This window comes from Otolemur garnettii, unplaced genomic scaffold (assembly GCF_000181295.1).
Source record: "Otolemur garnettii isolate 467f Iridium unplaced genomic scaffold, OtoGar3 scaffold00128, whole genome shotgun sequence".
NCBI lineage: Eukaryota > Metazoa > Chordata > Mammalia > Primates > Galagidae > Otolemur > Otolemur garnettii.
In genome coordinates this window covers 4140961-4152706 of record NW_003852523.1, presented here as the reverse complement: position 1 = coordinate 4152706, position 11746 = coordinate 4140961, and the positions used below count along the sequence as shown (strand labels likewise).

The 11746-nt window shown below is 45.1% G+C and overlaps 1 protein-coding gene and 1 pseudogene across 1 annotated transcript in view; both read left to right on the top strand.

The window, feature by feature from the left end:
• UBE2G2 (ubiquitin conjugating enzyme E2 G2) overlaps positions 1-11746 on the top strand; it is a 49253-nt gene that overhangs the window by 8508 nt on the left and 28999 nt on the right. The window lies entirely within an intron of this gene.
• Positions 2577-4153, top strand: LOC100955163 (annotated as a pseudogene).

Below are 11746 nucleotides of genomic sequence, written 5' to 3'. Positions count from 1 at the left end.
CCACAACGCCCAGCCATTTTTTAGTTGCAGCCATCATTGTTGTTTGGCGGCCCAGGCTGGGGATTGTGCTCAGACTTCTGACACGTGAAACTATAAGATCATCAGTGGTTATGGTTTAAGCCACTAAGTTTGTGGTAATTTGTTGTAGCAGTGATAGGATGGATTCTACACTATTTTGTTAAGGAGATTTTCCTCTGTGTCTTAGTGATGTGATGAAATTCCAGTCCATGTTTATTTTTTATTTATTTATCTATTTTGAGACAGAGTCTCATTCTGTTGCCCTGGGTAAAGTGCTATGGTATCATAGCTTACAACTTCAAACTCCTGGACTGAAGTAATCCTCTTAACCACCTCCTGACTAGCTGGGACTGCAGGTGCCTGCCACAACTCCTGGCTAGTTTTTCTATTTTTAGTAGAGAAGGGGTCTTTTGTTCCGGCTGGTTTCAAACTCCTGAGCTCAAGCGGTCCTCACACCTTGGCCTCCCAGTGTGTTGGGATTACAGATGTGAGCCACTGTACCTGGCCAACCAGTCAGTGTTTGTTTTCTCTTGTCTTTTCACTAGTTTGTCCTCCTGATGTATTTTAAAGGTAAACTTTACAGAAGCCACTTCTGTGTAGAACATGGTATATAGGTGTAGATTTTTTTTTTTTTTATCTGAGACAGAGCCTCAAGCTATCACCCTGGGTAGAGTGCCGTGGCATCACAGCTCACAACAACCTCCAACTCTTGGGCTCAAGCAAGTCTCCTGCCTCAGCCTCCCAAGTAGCTGGGACCACAGGTGTCTGCCACAACGCCTATTTTTTTGGTTGCAGCCGTCATTGTTGTTTGGTGGGCCCAGGCTGGATTCCAGCCCGCCACCTTAGGTGTATGTGGCTGGCGCCTTAGCCACTTGAGCCACAGGCGCCGAGCCTAGGTGTAGATTTGAATAGGCGTTCACACACACTTTATTTTATTTGTGAAATTCGTCATAGAACAGCAGAAATTTAGAGGCGGTAGGACCTTGAGTATGATTCCATTCAGGGCCCCTAATCTTATAGGTTTGTAGGAAAATGAGTAATAGGCAAAATGATTTGCCTTGTTTCAAACAACTGGGAGAAAAGGAGAACCAGGAAAGAACCCCATTTTTTTTAATGGTTTGTGATTCATTGAGGGTACAAAGAATTAGGTTACACTGATTCTATTTCTTGGGTAAAGTCCCTCTTAAAATTGTGTCCAAACCCAAATATTTTCTTGGTGTTTTATCTTTACATCTCGTCCAGCCTTTCCCAGGAGTGGACCAGGTGAGCGTGTCCTGGGGCTATCATTTGTATGCCACCCTGGCGACTTAATGCAACAGAGATTTATTCTCTCACAACTCTGGAGGCCCGAGTCTGAAACCAAGGTGTTGGCAGGACCGCTCTCCATCTGAGGGCTCTAGGGGAGAATCCTTCCTTGCCTCTTCCAGCTTCTGGTGGCTGCTTGCAGTCCTTGGTGTTCTGTGTAGGTCACTGGTTTGCGGTACCATAACTCAGCCTCTGCATCCTTCTTCACGTGGCCAACTTCCCTCTGTGTGTGTTGGTGTTCAAATTTCCCTGTTTTTATTTTATTGGGGAAATTAGTCATAGAACAGCAGAAATTTAGAGGTGGTAGGACGAGAAACCTAGAGGCTGGACACAGTGGCATATACTTGTAATGCCAGCACTTTGGGAGATAACATGGGAGGATCGCTTGAGCCCAGGAGTTCCAGGCTTCATTGAGTTACCATGGCCCCACTGCACTCCAGTCTGGGTGACAGCGCAAGACCTTATCTCTTTTTTAAAAATTGGATCAAGTGATGACTTGAGAAGTCCCCATTCTACAATCATTGGTTTAGGAACCACTGGATTGGTGTGATCTGTTTTCAACTTTCTTACATCTGCAGAGACTCTATCTCCAAATAAGGTCATGTGCGCAGATTGTGTTTGGATGTGAATTCTGAGGGGACGCTAGTTACATGCTTTTCTCAGCCCTGCTTTTTTCATGTAATATATCCCAGAGTTCATTCTACACTAGTACATAGAGATATTTATAGCTGCAAAGTCCTCCATTGGTAAATATGTCATAATTTGGTCCCCTATTGAGAGATATTTGGGTCTATCCCAGTTTTTTGCTATTACAAATAATCCTGAAGTAAATGGCTGTATACAAATGTCTCTTATTTTTACCAGTGTAACTGTGGGATAGATTCTTAGGAATGGGATTGCTGGGCCTACGGTTAAATTTCATTTTGTTTTTTTAACAAATAAGCATTCTCAAGGAATCAGTGGCAAGGAGTGTTCTTTGAAAATTTCTCTGATAGGAGTCTGGCTCACACCTTCTTTCGAGGCTGTGGGGCATGGTGGTGGGGCCTGGTGGTGGGGTCGGAGCAGGGGGGCCAGCCTAGAGACCGGCCGCCGGCCTGGGGTGACTTCACGCTGTCTTGAAGCGGATATGCTGTAAGCCCAGCCAACCTGGCTGGATCTGCACATACTGGCTGGAGCTGCATGCGCCCACGGGAGGCCTTGGGCACAGCTATGATTCTTGGAGGCTCCGGTTTCTCCTTGTTGTGGAAGGGGCTGGATGATGTAACCAATTCTCCGGGAAACCCCACTTGGCTGTAACCGCAGGAAGTTCTCTTAGACCTCATCTCATTTCAGAACCAATCCTAAAGCCACTTGAGAAAAATGATGTGATGGTTCTTATCAAACAGGATTTTGATAAGGTTTTGAAAGGATTTTGAAACATACAACATCTGTGAAGAAAGTAGCCCCTTTTGCCTCTTGGGAAACATAATTCTCAAATTCCAAAATGCCAGCCAAGACCCCAGTTTATCTGAAAGCCAGTAACAAGAAAGGAAAGAAATTTAAACTGAAGGACATTTTGTCTCCTGATATGATCAGTCCTCTCCTTGGAGACTTTTGCCACACCATTCACATTGGCATTCACAAGGGCCAGCACGACATTTTTGGAGATATTTCTTTCCTTCAGGGGAAATATTTTATCTGGGAACCTGGAGAAAGCATGCATGGACCAGTTCCCTGGACATATCGAGTTCTCCCTGGCTAACAGCACTTCAGACTCTATGTTCTCAGAAATGCCCTCTCTGGTGCTCAAAAATGCCATCTGAGGGTCCCAAACTGTCATGCTGCCTTTACTGTCACCGGTGATGTTTAGTTCTAAACAGGAGTCCTTCAGGCCTGCAAAGCTGCCCAGGCTTAGCTGTGAGCCCATCATTGAGGAGAAAGCTCAGGAGAAAAGCAGTCTGCTGGAGAGAGGGAGAGTCCACCAGGGACACCTCATGGGGCTCCAGTGGTTCTGCATCTGAGTCCAGCCAGGGCAGGGACAGCCACTCCTCCAGCCTTTTGGAACAGTACTTTGACTGGCCTGCTGAGGACATGTTTGACCATCCTGCCCCGTGTGAGCTCCTCAAGGGAAAGACTAAATCAGAGGAGTCGCTCTCCGATCTCACAGGGACCCTTTTCTCCCTGCAGCTCAACTTTGGGCCCTCACTTTTGGATGAGGTGCTGAATGTCATGGATAAAAATAAGTAATAGGATGCCAGCTCTTTTCCTCTGGGGTAAAAAGCGTCAGATAACAACAACAAAAACTAAGACTAACCACAGTCGTCACACAGTTGAAAGAAGGGCTTCCCGGGCTGCGTTTGAAGTTAGGGATGGGTTTTCTAAAGTAATGTTCCTACAAAATATTTTTTTTTTACCTGTTTGCACAGATAGTTCAGAAATAAATAAATAAAACCGCCCTGGCAAAAAGAGAAAGTGAGTCAGAACCCGTTTTCGGCAGATGAGCTCACTTTTCTTGTTTGCAGACATGTAAGAAACCTGGCTTGGCCGGGATTGGCACCGGCTATGAAGGGCTGGACCAGTCACGTTGAGGAACTCTACAGAACTTCACGACACTCTGATGTTTTCTGAGCAAGAGGAAGTCAAGATTTATTTAACACCTAAGCCTTTTTTCTAGACTCTTTTCTATTTTATATTGTTTGGACTCACCATAGCGAATTCTCCAGTGTTAAAGCTTTTCTCTGTTTTCACATTTGAACAACTTTATGGCTTTGGGGGATCTTGTAGTTCTTATGTATCCCTGTGTTTTATCTATATTGTGAAATTTTGACTGTCAGCTACATGTTGGTAAGACACGTGCAAAGTATTACTGTAGGCTTGGTGCCTGTGGCTCAAGTAGCTAAGGCACCAGCCACATGCACCTAAGGTGGTGGGTTCAAATCCAGCCCGGGCCGCCAAAACAATGACAGCTGCAACCAAAAAATAGCTGGGCATTGTGGCGGGTGCCTGTGGTCCCAGCTACTTGGGAGGCGGAGGCAGGAGACTCGCTTGAGCCCAGGAGTTGGAGGTTGCTGTGAGCTGTAATGCCACGGCACTCTACCCAGGGGGATAGCTTGAGGCTCTGTCTCAAAAAAAAAAAAAAAAAGAAATGGGTATTTTAGCATAGTACATACTTGCATTACATAGGTACTTCATATAGCACAATAAAGAGTAAATGTTAAAAAAACAAAAAAAGAAAAATTTCCCTAATACTAAGTTCTGTTTCTTTTTTGCACTTGTTTTTACCAGTAGACATATGAAACTGTGGTTTTGCCTGTATGTTGTAGAAGAAAGTGACTTAGTGGAAGTGCCCCCTTGATGCCCTGAGTGTGCTGCAGCTCCTTGTGGATTGTGGAGGCCGCTGTGGAGTCCCTATGCTGGCAGACCACGCCCCCATGGAGCCTCCTGGAAGGGAGCAAGCAGGTCCTGAGCTGCAGTTGTTAGACCACTCTTTGCCTTCCCCTGAGGGGGTGTCACAGGATTCCCTGAGGGGAACTCCAAAGGAAGAACAGCCAGCTCTTTTTGGCAGAAGCTCCTCCTTAAGGTCCCACAGCAGCCATTAGTAGAACTCTACTGCGTTTTGTTCTTAGTGTTTTCCACTAACATTGCATTTTCTCTACCCCTGACCATTTAGCAGTTTAAAAACTGTCTGCCTTAATCTGTTACTTTTTTTCTTATAATCAGTTAATTTGACTTTAGACACAAAAGCAGGACTAGATTTCCGATGATTGGGTGTATAAAGTTGGGCTCTTTGGTCATTTCTCCCTGTCCGCTCCCTATGAAGAGATACAAAGGGGGACTGTCTAGGTGTACCCTGTGAAACCCAGGGGTCTTAGCCTTCCTGCCCCTTGACCGCCTCCACCTTTGATTCCTCCCTCTGTGAATGCACTTGGCTTCTGTCGTCAGAATCTGGTTTGTCCTACTTTGCTGTCTTGCTGTCTCTCTCTTTCCCCCTTCTCAGCACTCTTTGGTGCTGGTGCTTGGCTATCTGCTGGACCTTTGCTTGTTTCTGGGTCAGGGCTTCTCAACAGACATTATTGACATTTTCTGTGAAATAACTTTCTTTGTGTAGGTGGGATTTTGAGCATTACTGGCTCTTTCCTACTACATGGCAGGAGCACACTCCAGTAACTGTGGATGCCAAAAAAATGGTACCCTATATTTCCATGTTTCCTAGCTAGTCCTTAGGGGTTAGGTATATCTGATGTAAATAACTTCCAAATTTATACCTCCAGTGTTAATCTTTCCCTTGAGCTTCAGACTCATTTCTCTAGCCACCTGCCTTTCATCTTTGTTTTGTCTATATGCTGGACACCTCAACCTTGATATATGTGTAAATTAGAACTTCTGGTTTACCCTCTAACCTGTTCCTTCCCCTTTCATCCTAGTACATCATCGTTTGTTTACTCAGTTGTTTGGGTCACAAACCTGGGACCATTGTTTCTCTTCAGAGACCACAACCACTCTTGTCAGCAAGCCTGCTATCCACCTACGGAGGACACCACCATCCTCCTGCTTGTACAGCTGCTGCTCTGACCCAGCACACCATCTTCCCTGCCTGGAGTATGGCAGCATAACTTTTAACATAACAATAAACTGTTCATTAGCGTGACACATAACTGATGAAAAGTGTAGGGAAAAACACATTCACTTCAGTTTGTTACCACAGAGGACATCACCTTCCAGGTAAAGGGAGGTCACCATTCCCAGAGAAACCAGCATTGTGTCCCTACCGCAAGAGTAGTGCTGTCCTTGCTTACAGGAGCATTGCTTTCTTGCCACTCTTTGTTTTTTTGCAAAAGCAAAAACCATGCATTCCTTTTTTTTTTTTTTTTGAGACAGAGCCTCAAGCTGCCCCCCTGGGTAGAGTGCCGTGGCATTACAGCTCACAGCAACCTCCAACTCCTGGGCTCAAGTGAGTCTCCTGCCTCAGCCTCCCAAGTAGCTGGGACCACAGGCGCCCGCCACAACGCCCGGCTATTTTTTGGTTGCAGCGGTCATTGTTGTTTGACGGGTCCGGGCTGGGGATTCGAACCCGCCACCTTAGGTGTACGTGGCTGGCGCCTTAGCCGATTGAGCTATAGGCGCCGAGCCAAACCATGCGTTCCTTAAAAATGCATTTTTAAGGTAGCATTTCCTGGGCACTGGCACTCTGGGAGGCCAAGGAAGGTATATCACTTGAGTTCATGAGTTTGAGACCAGCCTGAGCAAGAATGAGACCTTGTCTCTACTAAAAAGAGAAAAACTAGCTGTGTGTAGTGACGGGTGCCATAGTCCCAGCTACTCAGAAGGCTAAAGCAAGAGGATCGCTTGAGCCCAGGAGTTCATGGACTGATGCCATGGCACTCTAGCCTGGGCAACAGAGTCAAACTCTGTCTAAAAAACAAAGATAATGTTGCTTGTTGTTTTTGTTTGTTTTGAGACAGGCTCTCACTCTGGTATCTGGGCTAGAGCATAGCTGTATCGTCATAGCTCATAGCAGCCTCCAACCCCTGGGCTCAAGCAATGATCCTGCCTCAACTCCTGAGTAGCTGAGACTATAGGCATGTGTTGCCATGTCTGGCTAATTCAAAAATTTTTTTTGTAGAGATAGGTTCTCAGTATGTTGCTCGGGCTGGTCTTAAACTCTGGAGGTCAAGTGATCCTCCCACTTAGGCCTCCTAAAGTGCTAGGATTATAGGTGGGCCTATAATTGAATTATCTATAGGCCCATTGTACAGGGCCTACTAACTGTAAGTGTTACTATGTATTGTGTATTGTTTTAAGTCTGGCTTCTTTTATACATTATATCATGTGTAGCTGTGGTCATTTGTTTTCTTTTTTTTTTTTTGAGACAGAGCCTCAAGCTGTCACCCTGGGTAGAATGCCGTGGCATCACGGCTCAAAGCAACCTCCAACTTCTGGGCTCAAGCAAGTCTCCTGCCTCCACCTCCCAAGTAGCTGGGACTACAGGTGCCCACCACAACGCCTGGCTATTTTTTGGTTGTAGCCATCATTGTTGTTTGGCGGGCCCAGGCTGGATTCGAACCCACCACCTTAGGTGCATGTGGCTGGCACCCTAGCTGCTTGAGCCACAGGCGCTGAGCCTGTTTTCATTTTTGTTCTGTTTTATGAACACCACACATATTGGTCCTTTCTGTTGGTAGATGTTTGAGTGGTTTTCATTTTTCTAGCTGTTACAGATGATGCTAATGTGAGGTGTCTGTGCACACACGTGTGCAGTGTTGTCATTGAACAGTGACTTCTCAGGGGAATTGCTGGGACAGAGTACGTAACACCAGAATTTTCCAGAGTGGTCTCCCAATACATACTCCAGCAGCAAAAGTGTTTCTGTCCTTCACATCTGTCCCGACACTTCCTATGGACTGTATCTAAACTTCGGCTATTGGGTTATTCTGGTGGCTGTAATAGTGTCTCCTTGTGGCTTCAGTTTACATTTCCCTGTGATTAATGAATGAGACTGAGCACCATGTTGTGTGTTTATGGGCCACTTGGATTTTGTGTGTGTGTGCAGGTCTCTTGCACATTTTTCTTCTGGGTCTTTTATTTTAAAAATTGATTTGTAAGGCATTCTTCCGAAGTTCTTTTTCTTTCTTTCTTTTTTTTTGAGACAGAGTCTCACTGTGTCATCCTTAGTAGAGTGCTGTGGCATCATAGCGCACAGCAACCTCAAACTCTTGGGCTTAAGCGATTCTCTTGCCTCAGCCTCCCAAGTACCTGGGACTACAGCTGTCTACCACAATACCTGGCTTTTTTTGTTGTTGTTGTAGTTGTCGTTTAGCAGGCCCTGGCTGGGTTTCAACCCACCAGCCCCAGTGTATATGGCTGGCGCCCTAGCTGCTGAGCTACAGGCATTGAGTCTCTTCAGAAGTTTTTTAACCTTTTGTTGGTTATATCTGTTGCAAATATTTTCCTACCTGGAGCTTATCTTTTTATTCACTTAAAGATATCTTTTGACGTTAAAATTTCAAATTTAATTTAATTTATTTTTTTGTTTATTTTGAGATAGTGTCTCAGTCGCCCTGAATGCATGCCATGGCATCCTAGCTCATGGCAGCCTCAAATTTTTGGGCTTGAGAGATCTTTTTACCTCAGCCTCCTGAATAGTTGAGACTACAGGTATCCACTACAATGCCCAGCTAGTTTTTCTAGTTTTAGTAGAGATGGGGTCTGCTCTTTTACTCATGCTGGTCTTGAAGTCTTGAACTCAGGCAATCCACCTACTTTGGCCTCCCAGAGTGTTAGGATTACAGGTGTGAGCCACTGTGCCTGGCCAGAATTTTAAATTTTAATATTCTTAATTCTGTCAGACTTTTGATAGTGCTTTTTGGTTAACTTTATTTCACAGCAACCTCAAACTCTTGGGCTTAAGTGATTTTCTTGTCTCAGCCTCCGCATTAGCTGGGACTACAGGCGCCTGACACAACACCTGGCTATTTTTTTTTTTTTGGTAGTTGTCGTTGTTGTTTAGCAGGTGTGGGCTGGGTTCGAACCCACCAGCCATGGTGCATGTGGCTGGCACCCTAACCACTGAGCTATGGGCACCAAGCGAATTAACTTTATTGATAGAACTATTTAAGAAGTCTTATACTGAGAGCATGAAGATATTCTCCAGTATTATCCTCTAAGAGATTTATTGTTTTATGTTTCTTTTCTTTTTTTTTTACTTGAGACAGTCTCACTTTATAGCCCTAGGTACAGTGCTGTGTTGTCATAGCTCACAGCAACCTCAAATTTGGGGGCTGAAGTGTTTCTTTTCTTTTCTTTTTTTTTTTTTTTTGAGACAGAGCCTCAAGCTATCCCCCTAGGTAGAGTGCTATGGCATCACAGCTCACAGCAACCTCCAACTCCTTGGCTCAAGCAAGTCTCCTGCCTCAGCCTCCCAAGTAGCTGGGACTACAGGCGCCTGCCACAACACCCGGCCATTTTTTTGGTTGCAGCCGTCATTGTTGTTTGGTGGGCCCGGGCTGGGGATTCGAACCCGCCACCTTAGGTGTATGTGGCTGGCGCCTTAGCCGCTTGAGCCACAGGCGCCCAGCCGGCGCTGAAGTGTTTCTCTTGCCTTACCCTCCTGAGTAGCTAGAACTACAGGTGCCCACCCACCACAATGCCCAGCTATTTTTTAGAGATGGGGTCTTGCTCTTCCTCAGGCTGGTCTGGAACTTGTGAGCTCAGACAGTCTACTTGGCCTCCACGTGCTGGGATTACAGGTGTGAGCCACCGTACCTGGCTTATTGTTTTATATTTCATAAAACCACAGAGACTAATTTGGGGAGTCAGCTTTATTGAGATAAAATTTATACACAATAAAATGTGTGCCAGTTTCAAATATATAATCTATTGGGCTTTGACAGGTGCACAGTATTGTGGAGCCTTGGTCATAGCCATGACATAGGACATTTCCATTGCCTGGAAAAGCTGCCTTGGCCCTTTTGCAGTCCCTTCCCGTTCCCCCTGGCTCCTGGCAATGTTTGATTTGCTCTCTGTTACCATAGGTTTGCTTTTCCTGGAGTGTCATGTAAGTAGAATCCTGCACCGTGAAGTACCTTGTGTCGGGCTTCTTTCCCTAAGTACAGTGCGGTGGAGAGTCACAGACGTTGTTGTACATGTCTATGGCTCCTTTTTATTGCTTTGTAATATTCCATTGTAGCGATAGGCCACACTTTTACCCAGTTTCCAGTTGATGGACGTTTGGGTGGTTTCTAATCTGGGGCTAATATGAATTTAGCTACTAAGAACATTCACATGTGAGTCTACAGGGACATAACATCCAGTGGAATTGCTGGGTCATAGGGGAGTGTCTGTTTAACTTTACTAGAAATGGTCAGACTGTTTGCCAGAGGGTAGCCAAACCATCTTGCATTCCTGCCATTGATGCATGAAGGCTCTTATTCCTAAACTTGCCAACCCTTGGTATTGTTAGTCTTTTTAATTTCACGCATTCTGTTATGACTAAACAAAGGTATTTATAATGTTAAAGGTATTTATCCATATCTTATTGTGGTAATTCATATCTCTCTTAAGTTGAGCATCTTTTCCTGTGCTTCGCCCTTTGTTTGCATCAGTTCAGGAGCAGTAGACCCAGGTGGAGCAGGGAGGGCATTAAATAACACACATTTGTTGCTCATAGTTCTGCAGGCTGGGGGACCCAGGTGGAAGGCACGTCTGGTGTCTGATGAGGTTTTGCAGTTGACTGTTTGCTCTTGATGTCCTCCTCGCTCTTCTTGTGAAGGCACTAGATCCACTTGTGATGGATCTAGGAGGATCTAGGAGGATCCTCTCAGAGGCCTCTCAGAGGCCCCACCTCCTAGTACTTGTGTTAGATTGCAGTGTGAGAATTTGGAGGTGCACGAACATGCAGACCATTGCTCCATCCACATCTTTGTTGGTGGGTCTGTTTAAATCTACTGCCTTACCTCCATTTTCTCCTATATATTTTGATTTTTCTGTGTGGTAAAAGTTTTATCCAATGGAAAAGACTGTCCTTTGCCTCTGCTGCAGTGGTGCTGTTGAAGTGAGTCGAGGGTCTGTGGTTGCCTGGTCTGCTGCTGGGTGCTCTGAACCCATGTCACACTGCCTTAAATGCCATAGCTTTACATGGGGCATGACTCACAGATGGAGTTTTCTCAATTTGTTCTTTTTAAAGAGTGTCTTGGTTATTCTTGGTCATTACATTTTTATGTATCTTTTAGGATCGGATCATCTTGTCTGCCACTTCGTTGGGTTTATGGTAAATTTAAAAAAAATAAATTCAACAAGAAAACCTTCTGAGATCTTAACTCAGGTTTCACTAAGTCTATAAGTACAGTTTGAGAAGGATCATTATTATAATATTGAGGTTTGGTTTTGTTTGAGGCAGAGTCTCACTCTGTTGCCCAGACTAGAGTGCTATGGTGTCACAGCTCACAGCAACTTCAGGCTTCTGAGTTCAAGTGATCCTCCTGCCTCAGCCTCCTAAGAAGCTGGGACCACAGGTACTAGCCACAGGTCTGGCTAATTTTTTTTTTTTTTTTGAGACAGAGTTTTACTTTGTTGCCCTTGATAGAGTGCTATGGCGTCATAGCTCACAGTAACCTCTAACTCTTGGGCTCAAACAATCCTCTTGCCTCAGCCTCCTCAACAGTTGAGACTATTAAGTGCCCACTATACCCAGCTGTTTTTTTTTTTTTTTTTAAGAGATGATGTCTCTGGCTCAGGCTGGCCTCGAACCTGTGAGCTCATTCCTCAGTCTCCCAGAGTGCTGGGATTACAGGTGTGAGCCACTGCACCCAGCCCTAATTTTTTTTTTCCTGTTTTTAGTAGAGATAGGGTCTTGCCCTTGCTTAGGCTGGTCTTGAACCTCTGGCATAAAGGAATTCTCCCACCTCCCAGAATGCTAGGATTACCCTGGTCTTTTTTTTTTTTTTTT